This window comes from Cervus elaphus, chromosome 25, assembly GCF_910594005.1.
Source record: "Cervus elaphus chromosome 25, mCerEla1.1, whole genome shotgun sequence".
Taxonomy (NCBI): domain Eukaryota; kingdom Metazoa; phylum Chordata; class Mammalia; order Artiodactyla; family Cervidae; genus Cervus; species Cervus elaphus.
The window spans coordinates 16,833,302-16,851,182 of record NC_057839.1 but is presented as its reverse complement, the minus strand read 5'-3'; the positions used below and the strand labels follow the sequence as shown (position 1 = coordinate 16,851,182).

The 17,881-nt window shown below is 37.8% G+C and overlaps 1 protein-coding gene and 1 non-coding gene across 9 annotated transcripts in view; both read left to right on the top strand.

The window, feature by feature from the left end:
- Nucleotides 1–17,881, top strand: part of ERBIN (erbb2 interacting protein) — a 120,066-nt gene that overhangs the window by 9,724 nt on the left and 92,461 nt on the right. The gene's annotated exons all lie outside the window — the stretch shown is intronic.
- TRNAG-CCC lies at nucleotides 17,234–17,306 on the top strand. Its single transcript has one exon. It is a non-coding gene; the product is annotated as a tRNA-Gly (tRNA).

The following is a 17,881-nucleotide window of genomic DNA, read 5'->3' as shown; positions in this document are numbered from 1 at the left end:
TCCAGATTTAAGCACCATCGTGGTGGGTCATGTGACCCTTTATAAGGTCAAGAAGGAATATTATCCTTTGAGTTGTCCTGTTGTTGTTGGGATAATGGTTTTTTCCCTTTGGCTACACTGGGTCTTCATTGCTGTGCATGGGCATTCTCTAATTGTGGTGAGTGGAGGCTGCTCTCTGGTTGCAGTGCATAGGCTTCTCGTGGTGGTGGCTTGTCTGGTTGCCAGGCACAGCCTGTCAGACTTTCAGGCTTCAGTAGTTGCAGCCCATGGTTTAGTTGCCCTGTGGCATGTGGAATCTTCCTGGACCGGAAATCAAACCAGTGTCCCCCTGCATTGGCAGGCTGATTCTTAACCACTGGACGTCCAGGAGAATGTTGCTGTTTATGGTTGAGCAGGTGTGCCTGTTGATAGGGGAGGTTTGTTCAATGCAAAATGAGGATCCACAACGCACAGAGGAGACTAAAGGGTAGAGAAATTTTTATGTTTAAATTTTCCTTGGCATAAATATGAATTTTATTTCATATTCATGGCAGTGCTGTACAGAATATAGGTTTATTCTTATACTCTTTTGAAAAACAATTGCACTTACTTACTTTTTTTTGGCTGTGCCAGGTCTTCGTCATTGCGCAGGCTTTTCTCTAGTTGAGGCACGCAGGGGCTACTCTGGCTGAGGTGCATGGGCTTCTCAGTGCGGTGGCTTTCCTTGTTGTGGAGCGTGGGCTCTAGGTGCACAGGCTTCAGTACTTGCAGCGCATGGCTCAGTATTTGCAGCTCCGGCCTGCAGAGCGCCGGCTCAATAGCTGGGGCACGTGGGCTTAGTTGTTCCGCAGCCTGTGGGATCTTCTCAGATCCGGGATTGAACCTGTGTCTCCTGCATTGGCAGGTAGATTCTTTACCCCTGAGCCCTCAGAGAAGCCCCTATTCTTGTATTCCTTGTATGTAAATTTTTACATTGTTACATAGAATTTTTTTTTTTTTTTTTGTGGCTAAATACCAAAAGTGCATTTGCTGTATGTGTAGTTGAAATTGATTGATAGATTCTCTCTGAAGAGTTTGTGTCCATTTATACTTCACCAATAGTATATGAGAGTACCTCACTATAAGCATTCTTGAACAAATTGGATATTAGCTGTCCTGAAATATTTGTATAAATCTGAGACAGGCAGTGTAGAATGGCTTATATATAATTTAGGCTTTGGAGTCAGATTGCTACTTACTGAGTGAGACTTTGCCAAGTTAAATGTAAAAATTATTTTAGAAATACTACGTATTTGTATGTCTTTTGTGTTATACATGAATTTAGTTGATTTGTTGCTTATATACTTCGGTTGTGTTGTTTGCTATATAGTAGTTTAAATTTTAATATAATCAAGTTTGTCAGTTTTTATGCATTTTTGGGTTTAATGGTATTCTAGGAAGCATTAATGCAAGGATTATAAAAATAATAACTTGTTTTCTTACTTTGGCTTAAGGAGTGAAGTAATTATCTAGGTTGATTCTCTCCACATTTCTTTCCAGGTGTAACACCATTAGTTGAATAAATCATCTTTTTGCTTCTAAAAATTCTGTCTTTATCAATAGTAAATTCCCAAATACACTTAACCATATCAAAGTTTTCTTTTTTATGTATTTATTTTTTAATATTATGCTATCTTGATTCTCCCCTCCCCCATTATAGTATTCTTAATATCTGGAAGTGTCAGTTTATTACTCTACTTTTGAAAAATTTTACCAGGTGGATTTGAATCATTAAATTCTAAAAAATACTTCTTGTGTGTATGTTGATTGAGAATGCTTGAATTTATAAGTTAGTTTAAGAAGTAATTGATACCATTAGAATAGCATAGCTCTTTCTAGGAAAGTAAATTTTCCATTCATTTAACACTTGATGCTCTTCAGTGGATTTTAGTATTTTCTTCTTGTTATATCCAATTTTTTTAAAAATTTTTATTAGTATGTGTAATACTGTGAGGAATTATGTTGGGTTTTGTTGTTGTTAAGCTTATTTCCAAAAACCTGAATGGAGGGGAAGGTGAGAGCTGCTGTTCTGTGAATGGGGCTATTTCTTTAATTGTATTCTTATCTGGATACTTAAATAGAAGGGAGAGATTGATTTCTCATGTTCATTACCTATTGCATTCTCCTGAAGACTTTAGAAAATCACTAATAGATTTTTAGATGTATGCTTGGATTTTCTAGATATATAATTATAAATGAACCAGTATAGCACTTTTTAAAAAATTGAATAATTATTAAATTGTATATTCTCATGTTTCATAATTTAATATGGATACTCACAAGTATTTAATAACCTATCTTTTTAACTGTAAAATTCTTTCCTTGTTTTCTTTCATTGCTTGAGAGCATCCTCCAAGATTAGGATTGCAGTCTGATTAATCTTCGAAAGGGGGATTTTTATTATTATCCAGGAGTTTCAATTTAATCATACTACACTTTCTTTCTCAGCATTGTCTGACTTGGGAATGGGAAAGTGAATGAGAAAACTTGCTAAACTCTTGAGGTGGATTTAAGTAGAAGTTGGTTCCTTCTATCACTGTTCTGCCCTTTAACTGCCTTTGACGGGGACTTCAGTGGTATGAGAATGGCTTCTTGAATATTGTTTTTCCTTGACTGCTTTTTGATTTATTTCTGAGAAAAATAGTACGACTTATAAACATTTCCCTTGAACTCTTGGTATGTTACTGTGATGCACAGTAGTAATTATGTATATTCTTTTAATGATAGTTACTTTGGTCCTTCATTTGATTATAATACTAAACTCCAGCTTTGTAGTTTATACACATAGTAAATGTTTCCCAAGAGATCTTTGCCACTGCTTACTACACCCTAGGGTAGCAGCCCCCAACCTTTTTGGCATCAGGGACCAGTTTCATGGAACACAATTTTTCTATAGACTGGAGGGCAGAGCAGGGTGTTTTCAGAGTGATTCAAGGCGTTACATTTATTGTGCACTTCATTTCTATTACTATTATGTTGTGATATATAATGAAATTATTATACAAGTCACCATAATACAGAGTCAGTGGGATCCCTGAGGTTGTTTTCCTGCAACTAGACTGTCCCATCTGGAGGTGGTGGGAGTCAGTGACTCAAAAGTGTGGCCAGTCTTTGTCCAGTCTACTCTGTAATCTCGTTTTGGTTGCTGTCACTGCAGAAAACCCTGCTTCACAAAGATAGGATGTTTAAAGTGGAAACAGGCTTTTCTGTGTTTTTGCAGCAATCTAAGGATATTCCGCCCTGACTTGAATCCAGAATGGACAGATTTGAAGTTGTCTCATACTTTTAGGGCCACTGTTATTTGCGGTCTCAAGCAGTTGATCCTTTTCTAGCTTGGACAAAGTCAGTTCGCCTGGCTCATTCACAAATGGATTGTGGATCCATTCTTTTCCAGTAGTGGGGTCGTTTGTGGTTGAGAAGTAATGCCCACTCTTTTGAAAGCTGACATAGGTGATAATGCAGCTTGGGAGAAAGAAGGCCCAGGTTCAGTATCTTTCAAAATCTCTACTAATGTTTTGAAACGTGAAAAATCCCAGTGTCCACTCATCGCCCCATAATTCCAGTTTGGCTTTGAGTACAGCCACTTTATCTGCTGACTTGAACACAGTTGTTCTCCCCTGAAGTGACAGATTGAGTTCATTGAGCAGGTTGAAAATGTCACACAGGCAAGTTTTGCGACCCATTTTGTGTCACTGAAATGTGCTGCAGTGGTGACTGTTTTTCTAAAAGAAATCTCTGGAGTGGCTCTTGTAATTTAGAAACTCTGGCCAGTGATCCACCTTAAGAATGCCATCTCACTTCTGTGTGTAAGAGAAGATGTGTGTGCCGTGCATCCATGTCCTCTCAGAGCTGCATGAACAGACATGAGTTAAGGGTATACACTTTAAGGTGGTTGACAGTTTTACTTATATCTTTCAAAATGTTAAGTTCAGGTGACATTTTTTGGCTAGGCAGCATTTCTTTATGGATGACACAGTGCATAGACTCTCATTCTGAAGCTACCTCTCTGACCTGAGTAGTGCAACCAGAAAACCGTCTAGTCATGGCAGCTGGTCAGTCTGTGCATATACTGACACAGAATGACCTATTCAGTTTTCCTGATATCTAATCATTCAAAGACTTAAATGGTTCTGCAACTGTGGTGTTGGTTGGCACAAAAGTGCATATAACATATCCTTGTGCACATCCTCCTGAAAATATAGCTCACAGAAACAAGTGTTGTTATCTTGTCAACATCAGTAGACTTGTCAACCTAGACTGCGTACCACAGTGACTCATTAAACCTCTCTAATAGTTGTGCCTCAATATCCCCTGCTATTTCATCAGCTCATCTAGTTATGGTGCTAGCCAAAAGAGGGACACATACCACCTTTTTGAATTGAATTCTCTCCTAAAAAGTTCTCTTCGCTAGTAGTAAAAGCTTCTTTGCTTTAATAAGGCAGTTAGGCACTATGAATGATGCTCTCAGTGTAGACACAATTGATGAAGTGGTGGACTTCGGTAATTGCTTCTGTTCATGATGTTCATTTTTCTTTATTTTGAGAAGTTCTTTGTATTCACATTTTTTACTTTTGAAAAACTCCAAAGGTTTGTCTTTCAATGTGGAATGCTTGGTCTCCATGTGGTGAAGCAGTTTTGAAGGTTTCATGGCTTTGTTGGATAGCTGGTCACCACATATTAGTCAAAGGAGCTTGGAGATGTGAATCACCTGTTGCAGTGAAGCCACAATTAAGTAGGACTCTTGGTATTTTCTTTTAAATCTAGCTTTCTTTTTGTTGGCAGTCTTATAGTCTTTTGCTGTCTCATCATCAGATCTTTCCTTTTTTTCAAAGAAGCTTGCTTTGTGTTTTGCTCATTTTGGCTAGAGTTAGCTTGTGGGCTTACAAAAGCTGTGACTGAGATAAGTATGCAATGCAGGAGAGAGGCATGGACAGAAATGGTAAATAATTGGCGGGCCATGCATGGGCGAAAGTGTTGGATTCTGACTTAAAGCCTGTCACCAGATGTAGCTGTATAATCGAAGTACATCAACTCACTTGCCACTATAAAGTCTGCCACCAGATGCAGCTCAGTTGTGACTTGCCATTCATGGATAAAATTTTGATAGGAGTCTACAAGCAGTTGATTTATTATGGTCTCTGTGCAGTCACACCTCTGTTGATGATAGTCCGTATTTGGAGTCGTTCCCCAGAGTGACCCACCTCCAGCTCAACTCCATCTCAGATCATCAGGCATTGGATCCTCAAAAGGAGCGTGCAACATAGACCCCTTGAACGCATAGTTCACAGTAGGGTTTGTGGTCCTATGAGAATCTAATGCTGCCACTGATGTGACAGGAGGCAGAGCTCAGGTGATAATTCGAGTGATGGGGAGCAGCTTCGTCTAAATATAGACAAAGTTTTGCTCGCTCGCCTGCTGCTCACCTCCTGCTGTGTGCCCTGATTCTTAATGGGCCACGGACCAGTACCTGTCATGCCCAGGAGTTGGGGACCCCTGCCGTTGGATTTATTTTTGTTAGTTTTCATGTATCAATGACCTTGATCTAATCCTTTCTTAAAATATGTGTCTAATAGGTAATTTGGTGTAAATAAAAGACGTCCCCAGAATGATGGTATTTTCCTCAGATTCAGTGGATTTTATTACTGAAAATGGCTTAGAAACAGTCTAATCTAGGTAACCATTCTTTTATCTTTAACAGAAGAGGAAACTTTAGGTCCAAGGGGGGAGGGGGGGATGAAATCCTAGAGGTCATGTAGTTTATTACTGACATAAAAAGATTCAAAAAATAAATCTAGGGAAATCCCTGGCAGTCCCTGGCAGAGGTGCTTTCACTGCTGTGGGCCCAGGTTCAGCCCCTGGTTAGGAAACTAAGATCCCACAGACCACTTGGCACCAAAAAAAAAAAAAAGAATCCAAGTTCCCTGACTCTGTGGCTTTCTCTTATATCAGAGTTTTCCTAGATACGTTCTGAAATAGACTCTGTAGAAGAGCACTATTTTTAAAAAATTTGCCAAATGTTTATTTTTGCCTTGTTTCAGTTCTCATCTTCCCTGTCCCTCCCCCAGCTTTACTGAGATATAATTAAAATGTAAGCTTTTTGATTTGATACACATACATTGCAATATGACTACCATCTTGGAGTTAGCTAATACCTCCATCACTTCTTGTAATTACCTTTTCCTTTTTATGTATTTAAGACCCACTGTCAGCGATTTTCAAGTATATAGTACTTGTCAATTATAATCAGTTACAGTGCTGTGCATTAGATTCCCCCACCTTCCTTCCTACTCACTAACCCCACCCCATCCTGAGAGACCCTGCTTTCAGTTCTTCTGGGTGTATACCCAGAAACAGAATTGTTGGAACATATAATCATTTCATTTTTAGTTTTTTGATGAACTGCCATATTTTCCACATTTGGCTGTACTATTTTGCATTTCCACCAACGGAGCCCAAGTGGTCTAATAAGAGGTTTAATTTCAGTACATCCTTGTCAGCACTTACTCTCTGTTTTGTTTTGTTTTTTGGATAGTAGCCATCCTAATGTGTGTGGAGATGGTATCTCATCTTTTTTATTTACATTTCCTTAATGACAGCAATAGTGAACATAGTTCCACATGCTTATTTATGTTTTCTTCGGAGAAATGTCTTTGTCCATTTTTGAATCATGTCCTGTTGTTGAACTTTAGGAGTGCTCTGTATTCTGGATGTTAATCTCTTATCCAGATACATGGTTTGCAGATACTTTGTCTCATTTTGTAGGTTGCCTTTTTTTCTGTTGATAGTGGCTTGAGGCACAAACATTTTAAAATTTTTATGAAATCCAGTTGCCTGATTTTTCCTTTGTTGCCGCAGCTTTTGGTGTCATAGCCAGTAATTCATTGCCATATCCAATGTTGGGAAGTTTTTGCCCCATTTTTTCTTCCAAGAGTGTAGTTTGGATTTGTAACTTTTAAAAAGGGCTTAGCTTAAATAATATGGACTGTTTCGTACTGTTTTCTATTTATTTTTGGATATTTGGTTTGCCTAACTAAATTTTTTCTTTTGAAAGTCAAAGTAGAAATGCTAGCATTCTTCTCTCTCCCCCTAGTTTATAGATACTGCTTTTTAGGCTTATCTTTGAATTAAACCTTTTATTTTGAAATAATTGTAAATTCACCTACAGTTTTACAAAATAATATAGTGAGATTTTCCCCCCTTGAGGCAGTATCTTCAAGAATTATACTACAGTATCACAACTAGGATTTTGAAATTGATAGGATACAAAATAGATCCATTGTCACAGGAATCCCTGTTGTTGTCGCCCTTTTATTATTACTATGACTTCCTCCTCCCATCCCTCTCCCTCCATTTTTGTCTTTTCAAAACTGTGTAAGTGGAATCATATATAACTTTTGGGATTGGCTGATAGCCTGAGTCCCTGGAGAATTCATCAGACTTGTTTCTTATAGCAATAACTCATTGATTTTTATTGCTGAGTGGTATTCTACAGTATGGATACACTGTTGTTGATCAGTTGTTTAGTCTGGTACGATTCTTTGCCACCCCATGGACTATAGCACGCCAGGCTTCCTTGTCCTTCACTATCTCCCAGACCTTGTTCAAACTCATGTCTGTTGAGTCAGTGATGCCGTCCGACCATCTCATCCTGTGTCATCCCTTTCTCCTCCTGTCCTCAATCTTTCTCAGCATCAGTGTCTTTTCCAGTGAGTGGGTTCTTTGCATCAGGTGGCCGAAGTATTAGAGCTTCAGCATCAGTCCTTCCATTGAATATTCAGGGTTGATTTCCTTCAGGATTGACTGGTTTGATCTCCTTGAGTCCAAGGGACTCTAGAGAGTCTGCTCCAGCACCACAGTCTGAAAGTACAACCGGTCTGTTGAACCATTTCACGTTGAAGGACATCTAGGTTGTTTCCAGTTTTGGGCTGTTAGGAATAAAGTTGCTATGAGTATTCGTGTATGGTTTTTTCTGTGAAGGTAAGTTCTCATTTTTCTGGGATAAATGTCAAAGAGTGTAATTAATGTGTTGTTTTAATTTTATAAGAAGCTGTTAACGTGTTTTCCAGAGTGGCCATACTGGTTTGCATTATTCTCACCAGCAGCGTAGGACAGATCCAGTTTTTTCCACTTTTTTTTTTTTCCACTTTTTTTTTAACCAGTGTTTGATGGTGTTACTATTTCTTCCTTTCTTACTATTTTTATCTTAGCCATTCTTTTTTGGTACATAGTGGTATCTCATCATATCTTACTTTTAGCCTAATAGCAAATGATGTTGAATATCTTCCATGTGATTATTCATCATCTGTGTATTTCTTCAGTGCAGTGTCCATGATTTTTGTCCACTTTCTAATTGGGTTTGTTTTTTACTGTTGAATTTTGAGAGTTCTTTGTAATTCTAGAACTGATCCTTTCTTAATATGTGATTTGCAAATATTTTCCCCCCATTCTATAGCTTGTCTTTTCATTTTTTTTAAACCAAGTCTTTTGCAGAGCAGAAGGTTTTAGTTTTCACGAGGTCCAGTTTGTCACTCTTTATGGTTTGTGCTTAATACACTTTGCCTATCCCTGTAGTCTGAAAATTTTCTCATGTGTGTTTATCATTTTACATTTAAATCTGTAATCCATTTTGACTCAGTTTTTTTGTAAAGTATGAGATTTAGGTCAAGGATATTTTTTTGGCCTCTGGGTGTCTTAATTGCTGTAGCACCGCCTCTTGAAAAGGCTGTATTCTTCCTCTCTTGAATTGCTTGGGAATATATGTGTGTGACATAAGGAGAGGTACAAAATAGAAAATAAAAATCACATGCAGTTTCACCGCAAAGATAATTACTGCTAATATTTTTATGTGTGTGTTTCTAGTCTGTTCTTAAGCCTGTGTATATGTACATAAGATTATATACTTTGTGTTTAAAAAAAAAATTGTTCCTAACTTTGTTCTCTTTTAATTATGAGTAGTTTTCCATTTCTGCATAAAGAGACACCATTTTAGTGATTTTGTAATTTTCTTTTATGCGACTCTGGTGTAGTGTATCATTGATTGGATTTTATAGTGTTTCTATCAGTTATTTTCATAGCATAGTATTTAAGACAATAGATTCTCAGCATATACTTGATAAATTAATTTAGCCCTATTCATCATACCTTAAAAAGACAAAAAAAGTTCCACTTTTTGAGTTACTGTCTTCTGCCATGCATTGGATTACAAACTAGTATTGAGCCCTTTCTTAAGAATAGTGTGTTTATTCTTTGAATTGTGTATAAGGTGAAAAGGTTCCAGTGTAGCAGTTTATGGAGTACAGGTTTTGTCTGCACTGTACTGCTTCTCCTATAGAGTCTGCTCACCATGTAGGAGCAGGGATTTGAGGTAGATTTTTGGTGGATAATATAAAGTCTAGATTATGTTTTCTTCTTGCTTTAGATATTAGATATAACTGCACACATGAGCATCTACTTTGTGCTAAGAATAAGAACTGTTGTAAGCTCAGGAGAGGACAAAGAACAAATATTTGAGGTCCTACTTTCCTAGTCTGTAAGTAGCCCTACCTATGATCTGGTAAACAGGTGAGCTGAGGCACATAGGCATTGGTTTGCCTGGATTGTTTATGTCATTCAGCCTCTGTACTTATGCCGTTAGTTTTCTTTGTGACTTTCTAGCATTTTGTGGATCTGTTTGGGGATCTGTTCAAATGATAATTCAAGGGCAGCCTTAACATTTTTTTCTTTTATTTTTTCTCCATATGAAATTATATCATATTAAGATCCCTGTCTGTTCAGTTTAACCTTTCTTCTTCTTTTTTTTTTTTTTTTAACTATTTCTTCTTAAAAATAAGATTTGAGGTGACTTTTAATAGGATGTGAATACTAGATAATAGAAATAAAAAATCAGATACAAAGAAAGGAGTGAGGAAATATATAACTTTAAGGTAATTTAGCTGTGATAGAACATCAGATTTAGCTAAGCTTCCTAGGAGCCAAGGTTCTCATTATCCTAAATAAAGAAATATTGGAAAAAACTCTTTTGGTGTTTTAAGTACAAATAAAAGATACATTGTTCATTTTCATCAAGAACTTTATTGAACAATATATTCAGCGTTTTGTTCTACTACATTCTGCCATTTTTCAGGCAACTTCATAATTCCATTGTCCCAAAACTTTTTATTATTTTGAGCAAAGAACTCTTCCAGGTATCAAATTTTAGAGTCTTTTGGAAGTTGAAATTTATTCCATTAAGAGAATTTTGTAAAGACCAAAATAAATGCATATCTGAAGGTGCAGTGTCTGGTGAATATGGCAGATGAATCAGAACTTCCCAGCCAAGGGGTAACAGTTTTGCCTGGTTGCCAAATCAAAGGTCTTGGAGTATCCTGATGGAATATTATGTGTTTTCTGTTGACTAATCCTGGACGCTTTCATCACATACCGCCTTCAATTGATCTAATTGAAAGCAGTACTTGTAATTAATTGGTTTTCTAGAAGAACTCATAATAAAGGACTCCCTTCCAATCCCACCATGCATCATCTTCTTTGAATGAAAACTGGCCTTTGGTGTGGTTGGTGGTGGTTCATTTCACTTGCCCCATGATCTTTTGTAGTCCACATTATTGTGCCCACTTTTTATCATCCGTCAAAATTTTTTTTTTTAATGGAAAGTTTTCATTATGTTTCACTAGAGAATCACATGTGGAAACATGGTCAAGAAGGTCTTTTTCACTTAACCTACATGGAACCCAGCCATCGAAGTGAGTAATCAGGCTGGTGCAAATGATTTTCAGTGCTTGATATGGATATTTTGAGTGTGTTGGCTATCTCCCTGTATGGTATAATGTTGATTTTTCTCAGTTAATCTCTCAGTTTGATCACTTCAACTGGCGTACTCAACCATGGAGAATTGTCTAGTGAGAAATCTCCAGCAAGAAACTTGGTAAACCACTTTTGATATGTATAGTCAGTAACAGCAACTTCTCCATACATTTCACAAATCATTTTTTTTTTTTTGCATTTCAGTTGTGTTTTTACCTTTCTAGAAATAATAAAGCATAATATGCTAAAATGTTGCTTTTTCCCCTTCCATCTTCAATATTAAAATGACTATACAAAAATTCACCAGTTGATAAGTTTTTTAAAAAATGTACACTGCTCTGACAGCTGTCGCAATACAGTCTTAACAAAGTTGTTTTGAATGAAGTTAAAGACAACTAAGCACTAGTAGAGCCATTTTATGGAAAAAACCAAAGGCAACTTTTGGCCAGCCTATCACAACCCAGTACATCACAAATTATCCAAAGGATTGGAAGATTTTCCTTGCATTAAATTCTAAATGATTTCTAAAATGTGACTTCTCTTATGTACGAGCTGTTGAGCAATGAATGTACAGTATTGTTGACAGTAATTTAATAGCACATATTCTATAGCTCTCAGACTTTTTAAAATATATATATTTTAATAAAAAGGGATGTTATACCAAAAAATCTTGGTAAAGATGCATCATATATGAGGGTGGGCTAATATGGTTCAAGATTTTATACATGCATAGGTACACAAACACACAAAGCATATACATACACATGTGTATATACATACATATATTGTTGCTACTTTTAACTTGATAAGGTCAAAATATACATAGGTGCAGACAGTATTTCTTATACTCCTCTTAACCATCATTGTTCTAATTTGTAGTTTTGCTAGTTGAATAGCAGACAATTTCAGGATTTTTCTTTCTAATTAAATAATGGCATATCAGAATTCTATATTCTTAATGCTTCAGAAATCATTGAGAAAGTGGTATGTTTATTGTCAGATTAAGAAAGTTGGTAAGCATTTATATCTGACTGGCCAGCATTCCTTCTTTACAAGGGGCACTTGCTATTATAAAGCTTGTAGTTTCCTCAGGAGGCAGGTTTAGAGCTGTTACTGGCATCTAATGTAGGTGCTTTACTGAAACCACTTAAATACCAAACAATATGGTACAGATGATTTAGACTAACGGATTTTCAAGATTCCTAAGTATAACCAATCACATGTCTACTGTAAAAGAAAAAAAAAAATCCTTTTAGTCTCAGGGAATGTCAGATTTGGGGCAGCATGGTGTCTTGAGTTGTCTTTAAAAAAGAGACAAATTTTTCAGGTAGTTGGAAGAGGTGATTTAGAGTCAGGTGGCATTACTATGATGGCTTTATTGACTACACCAAAGCCTTTGACTGTGTGGATCACAGCAAAGTGTGAAACATTCTTAAAGAGATGGGACCACCTGACCTGCCTCCTGAGAAATCTGTATGCAGGTCAAGAAGCAACAGTTAGAACTAGACATGGAACAACAGACTGTTTCCAAACCAGGAAAGGCGTACATCTAGGCAGTATGTCGTCACCTGCTTTTTAACTTATATGTGGAGTACCTCATGCAAAATGCCGGGCTGGATGAAGCACAAGCTGGAATCAAGATTGCTGGGAGACATCGCTCATTATTAGAGAAATGCAAATCAAAACTACAATGAGATAACACCTCACACTGGTCAGAATGGCCCTCATCAAAAAGTCTACAAACAATAAATGCTGGAAAGGGTGTGGAAAAAAGGGAACACTCTTGCACTGTTGGTGGGAATCTAAATTGATACAGCCACTATGGAAGACAGTATGGAGATTCCTTAAAAAACTAGAAATAAAACCACCATATGACCCAGCAGTCCCACTCCTAGGCATATACCCTGAGGAAACCAAAATTGAAAGAGACACACGTATCCCATTGTTCATTGCAGCACTATTTACAATAGCTAGAACATGGAAGCAACCTAGATGTCCATCAACAGATGAATGGATAAAGAAGTTGTGAGAAATATACACAATGGAATAACACTCAGCCATAAAAAGGAATGCATTTGAGTCAGTTCTAATAAGGTGGAATAACCTAGAACCTATTATACAGAGTGAAGTGAGTCAGAGAGAAAGATAAATACCGTATTCTGACATATATATGGAATCTAGAAAAATGGTCTGAAGAATTTACTTACAGGGCAACAGTGGAGAAACAGACATAGAGAATAGACTTTATGGACATGGGGAGAGGGGAGGAGAGGGTGAGATGTATGGAAAGAGTAACATGGATACTTATATCACCATATGTAAAATGAGCTTCCCTGGTGGCTCAGACTGTAAAGCGTCCGCCTACAATGCGGGAGACCCGGGTTCAATCCCTGGGTTGGGAAGATCTCCTGGAGAAGGAAATGGCAACCCACTCCAGTATTCTTGCCTGGAAAATCCCATGGAAGGAGGAACCTGGTAGGCTACAGTCCATGGGGTCCCAAAGAGTTTGACGCAACTGAGCAACTTCACTTTCACTTATATTATTATATACTTACATTACCATATGTAAAAGAGATAGCCAACGGGAACTTGCTGTCTGGCTCAGGAACCTCAAACGGGCTCTGCATCAACCTAGAGGGGTGGGATGGAAGGGAGGTTCAAAAGGGAGGGGGTATATGTATACCTATGGGAATTGATGCTTTTGAACTGTGGTGTTGGAGAAGACTCTTGAGTCCCTTGGACTGCAAGGAGATCCAACCAGTCCATCCTAAGGGGGTCAGTCCTGGGTGTTCATTGGAAGGACTGATGTTGAAGCTGAAACTCCAATACTTTGGCCACCTGATGCGAAGAGCTGACTCATTTGAAAAGACCCTGATGCTGGGAAAGATTGAGGGCAGGATGACAAGGGATGACGAAGGATGAGATGGTTGGATGACATCACCAACTCAATGGACATGAGTTTGGGTAGACTCCAGGAGTTGGTGATGGACAGGGAGGCCTGGTGTGCTGCGGTTCATGGGGTCACAAAGAGTGGGACACGACTGAGCAACTGAACTAAACTGATGGCTGAGTCACATTGAGGTTTGACAGAAAACAGTAAAATTCTGTAAAGCAATTATCCGTCAATAAAAAATAAATTGATTAAAAAAGAAAACACTATGGTTAAAAGGTTGCTGGGAGAAATATGCAGATAACACCACCCTTATGGCAGAAAGCGAAGAACTAAAGAGCATAATGATGAAAGTGAAAGAGGAGAGAGAAAAAGTTGGCTTAAAACTCTACATTCAGAAAACGGAGATCATGGCATCCGGTCCCATCATTTCATGGCAAATAGATGGGTAAACAGTGGAAACAGTGAAAGGCTTTATTTTTGGGGGCTCCAAAATCACTGCAGATGGTGACTGCAGCCATGAGATTAAAAGACGCTTGCTCCTTGAAAGAAAAGCTATGACCAACCTAGACAGAATATTAAAAAGCAGAGGTGTTACTTTTGCAACAAAGGTCCGTCTAGTCAAAGCTATGGTTTTTCGAGTAGTCATGTTTGGATGTGAGAGCTGGACTACAAAGAAAGCTGAGCACCGAAGAATTGATACTTTTGAACTGTGGTGTTGGAGAAGACTCTTGAGAGTCCCTTGGACTGCAAGGAGATCCAACCAGTCCATCCTAAAGGAAATCAGTCCTGAATATTCATTGGAAGGACTGATGCTGAAGTGGACCCAATTCTTTGGCTACCTGATATGAAGAACTGACTTATTGGAAAAGACCCTGATGCTGAGAAAGATTGAAGGCGGAAGGAGAAGGGGACAACAGAAGATGAGATGGTTGGATGGCATCACCGACTTGCTGGACATGAGTTTGGGTAAGCTCCGGGAGTTAGTGATGGACAGGGAGGCCTGGCGTGCTGCAGTCCATGGGGTCGCAAAGACTGAGCTGCACGACTGAACTGAACTGAGAGTCAGGTATTCTTTAAGTGGTTGCATGTTGGAATGAGGACCACTGACAGAGATTGTAATTGTTCTAGTTAATGCACCTCCATTCTTTTTTCCATAGTAAGTAAAACATCAGGACTAGTTGTTCTTTTTTTAAGATAGGTTTTTTTATTTAAGCAGTTTTATGTTCACAGCCAAATTGAGATTTCCTATATACTGCACGTTCCCACACTTGCATAACCTACCCTATTATCACCATCCCCCACTAGCATGGTACTCTGTTATGGTTAGTGAACCTACAATGACACATATAATAATCACCCGCAGTCCTTAATTTACATTTGAGTTCACTGTTCGTGTATTGTGCATTCTAAGCATTTGGTCAAATATATAATGGCATATATTCATCATTATGGTACCATGCAGAGTAGTTTCACTGCCCTAAAAATCCTCTGGGTTCTGCCTTTTCATCCTTTTCCCATGCCCAATCCCTGGAAACCTCTAATCTATTCACTGTCTCCGTAGTTTTCCCTTTTATGGAATATCATGTGGTTCTAATCAGATGTATGTATATAGTCTTTTCAGACTTCTTTGCAGTATGCCTTTAAGGTTCCTCCATTGCTTGACAGCACATTTCTTCTTAACCTCTGAATAATCCATTGTCTTTGTGTACCATTTACCTGTTGAAGGACATCTTGGTTGCTTTCAAGTAGTGACAATTATGAAGAAAGTTGCTATAAGTTTCTGTGTGCAGGTTTTTTTTCCTTTGTGGTCATAAGTCTCCAGTACCTTTGAATAAATACCAAAGAACATGATTGCTGGACTGTATGGTAAGAGTATGTTAAGAGTAGTTTTGTAAGAAACTACCAAACCGTCTTCCACAATGGCTGTACTATTTTGCATTTCCACCAGTATTGAATGAGAGTTTCACATCCTCGCCAGCATTTGGTATTGTTGGTGTTCCAGATTTTAGCCATTCTAAATAGATTTACAGTGGTTTCTTGTTTTAACTTGCATTTCCCTGATGACTTGTGATGGGGAGCATCTTTTCATATGCTTATTTTTTCATATGCTTATCTGTATGTCTTCTGTGGGGATGTGAGAGTGTTAGGATCTTTGGCGATTTTTAGTTGGGTGGTTTGTTTCCTCACTGTTCAGTTTTCAGAGTTCTCCGTGTGTTTTGGATGACAGTCCTTTATCGGGTGTGTCTTCTGCAGGTACAGCCCTCCCACTCACATGTGCGGCGGCTGGGTTCCAGAACCCTTCCTCCCCTCGGGATACCAAAATCTGAGGGTGCTCCGGTCGCTTATGTACAATGCGCAGTATTTGCATGTAACCATGGCATGTCCTCGCCATATACTTTAAATCATCTTGGGTTACTTATAATACCTAATACAATGTAAAAACTGTGTAAATAGTTGTAAGTACAATGTAAATATTATGTAAATTGTTGCCAACCTGTGGCAAATTCAGGTTTTGCTTTTTGAAATTTTCTGGACTTTTCTTTTTTCAAATATCCAAGGTTGGTTGAATCTCAGAGTACAGAAACTGTGAATATGAAGGATTAGCTCTGTTTTCTGCCAGTCTGTTGCTTGTCATTCATTCTCTTCACATTGTCTTTTGCAGAGCAGATTTGTAATTTTAAGGAAGTCCACCTTATCAATTATTTCTTTCATGGATTGTTCCTTTGATGTTGTATCAAAAAAAATCATCACCATACCCAAGGTCATATAGGTTTTCTTTTATGTTATCTTCTAGGAGTTCTATAGTTTCATATTTTACATTTAGGCCTGTGATCCACTTGGGGTTGATTTTTGTGACAGTTGTAAGGTCTGTGTCGAGGTCACTCCTTTGCATGTGATTGATTGTTCTGGCACCATTTGTTGAGAAGACTGGTGCCTTTGTATCACCTTAAGGGCCATATTATTTAAATTGCATGAAGGTAATATTTTATGGATTTGTGGTTGCCTTTTTTTGGAGAAAGGAAGGGTCATTGTGAACTGTGAGATTATTTGACTGGCGTCTGCTGTGTCATTTCCCCCATCATCCATTTTGATAGAGAATATTTCTATTGAAATTTTAGAATTGTTTCTACCCTTAGGCCATGGGGTTTTATTGCAAGAGACTCCCAAACTCATATAACTGTAAGTGTTTTCTTAAGAATATTGAAAGTGTAATTCTTATATCATGTCTGTCCTTGACAGTTTTGGACCTAAGGTGTCCTTACATTCATTGAGAATCACTGATGAAATGAAACACTATTACACTTGGAGCTTTCAGACTTGCCTTTTATCTGTCCTGTGACCTTTGTTTATATTTAAATGTGTATATAATACCTAATTTGGAGGGATGTCAGAGTTCAATATGTGAATGAACTTGGCACAAAGCACCTGGCAGTCCTTAGCTGTTCTAACAATATTTTCCCACTTTCTTTTCTACAAAAAATTTTAAAGAAGTTTGTTACTTAAAACAGTATTTTCAGGACTTCCCTGGTGGCCCAGTGGCTAAGATTCTGCACTCCCAATGCAGGGGTCCCAGGTTCAATCCCTGGTCAGGGAAACAGATCCCACATGCTGAAATTAAGACCTGGTAAGTCAAATAAACAAATAAATATTTAAAAAACAAAGCAGTACTTTAATACTGTTTGAAAACCTAAGGCTGATTTCACACATTGTATATTAGATAAGCCCAAGAGGATTTAGGTATAGGTAGGACAGTACTTTCAAAAGTAATACCTTAGGTCTCCTGCATTGGCAGGTAGATTCTTTACCACTAGTGCCACCATATTAATAATTAAACTTAAAATCCTCTGTTACGAGGTGTTAAGACTGATCTGATTTTCTTTGGAAGGTTTGTCGTGGTTATAATCATAATCAGGCTAAGTTAAACACATTAGCTTTACAGAAAAACAATGATTTCAAACTGGCCTCATGTGTTTATAGGTGTGTGTGTTTGCTGATTTCTATCTTTTTCTGCTCTTTGTTCATGGTTCCTTCTCTAAAGCTTCTTTTCTCTTGAACTTAAGAAGGAATATAAAGAAATTACCTTAAGTTAGGGCCTTGTCTTCACTAAGTAGGTTGCATTATAATAGAGATTGTTTGGAGAAAGTCCAAAATATAATAAATAACTAATGG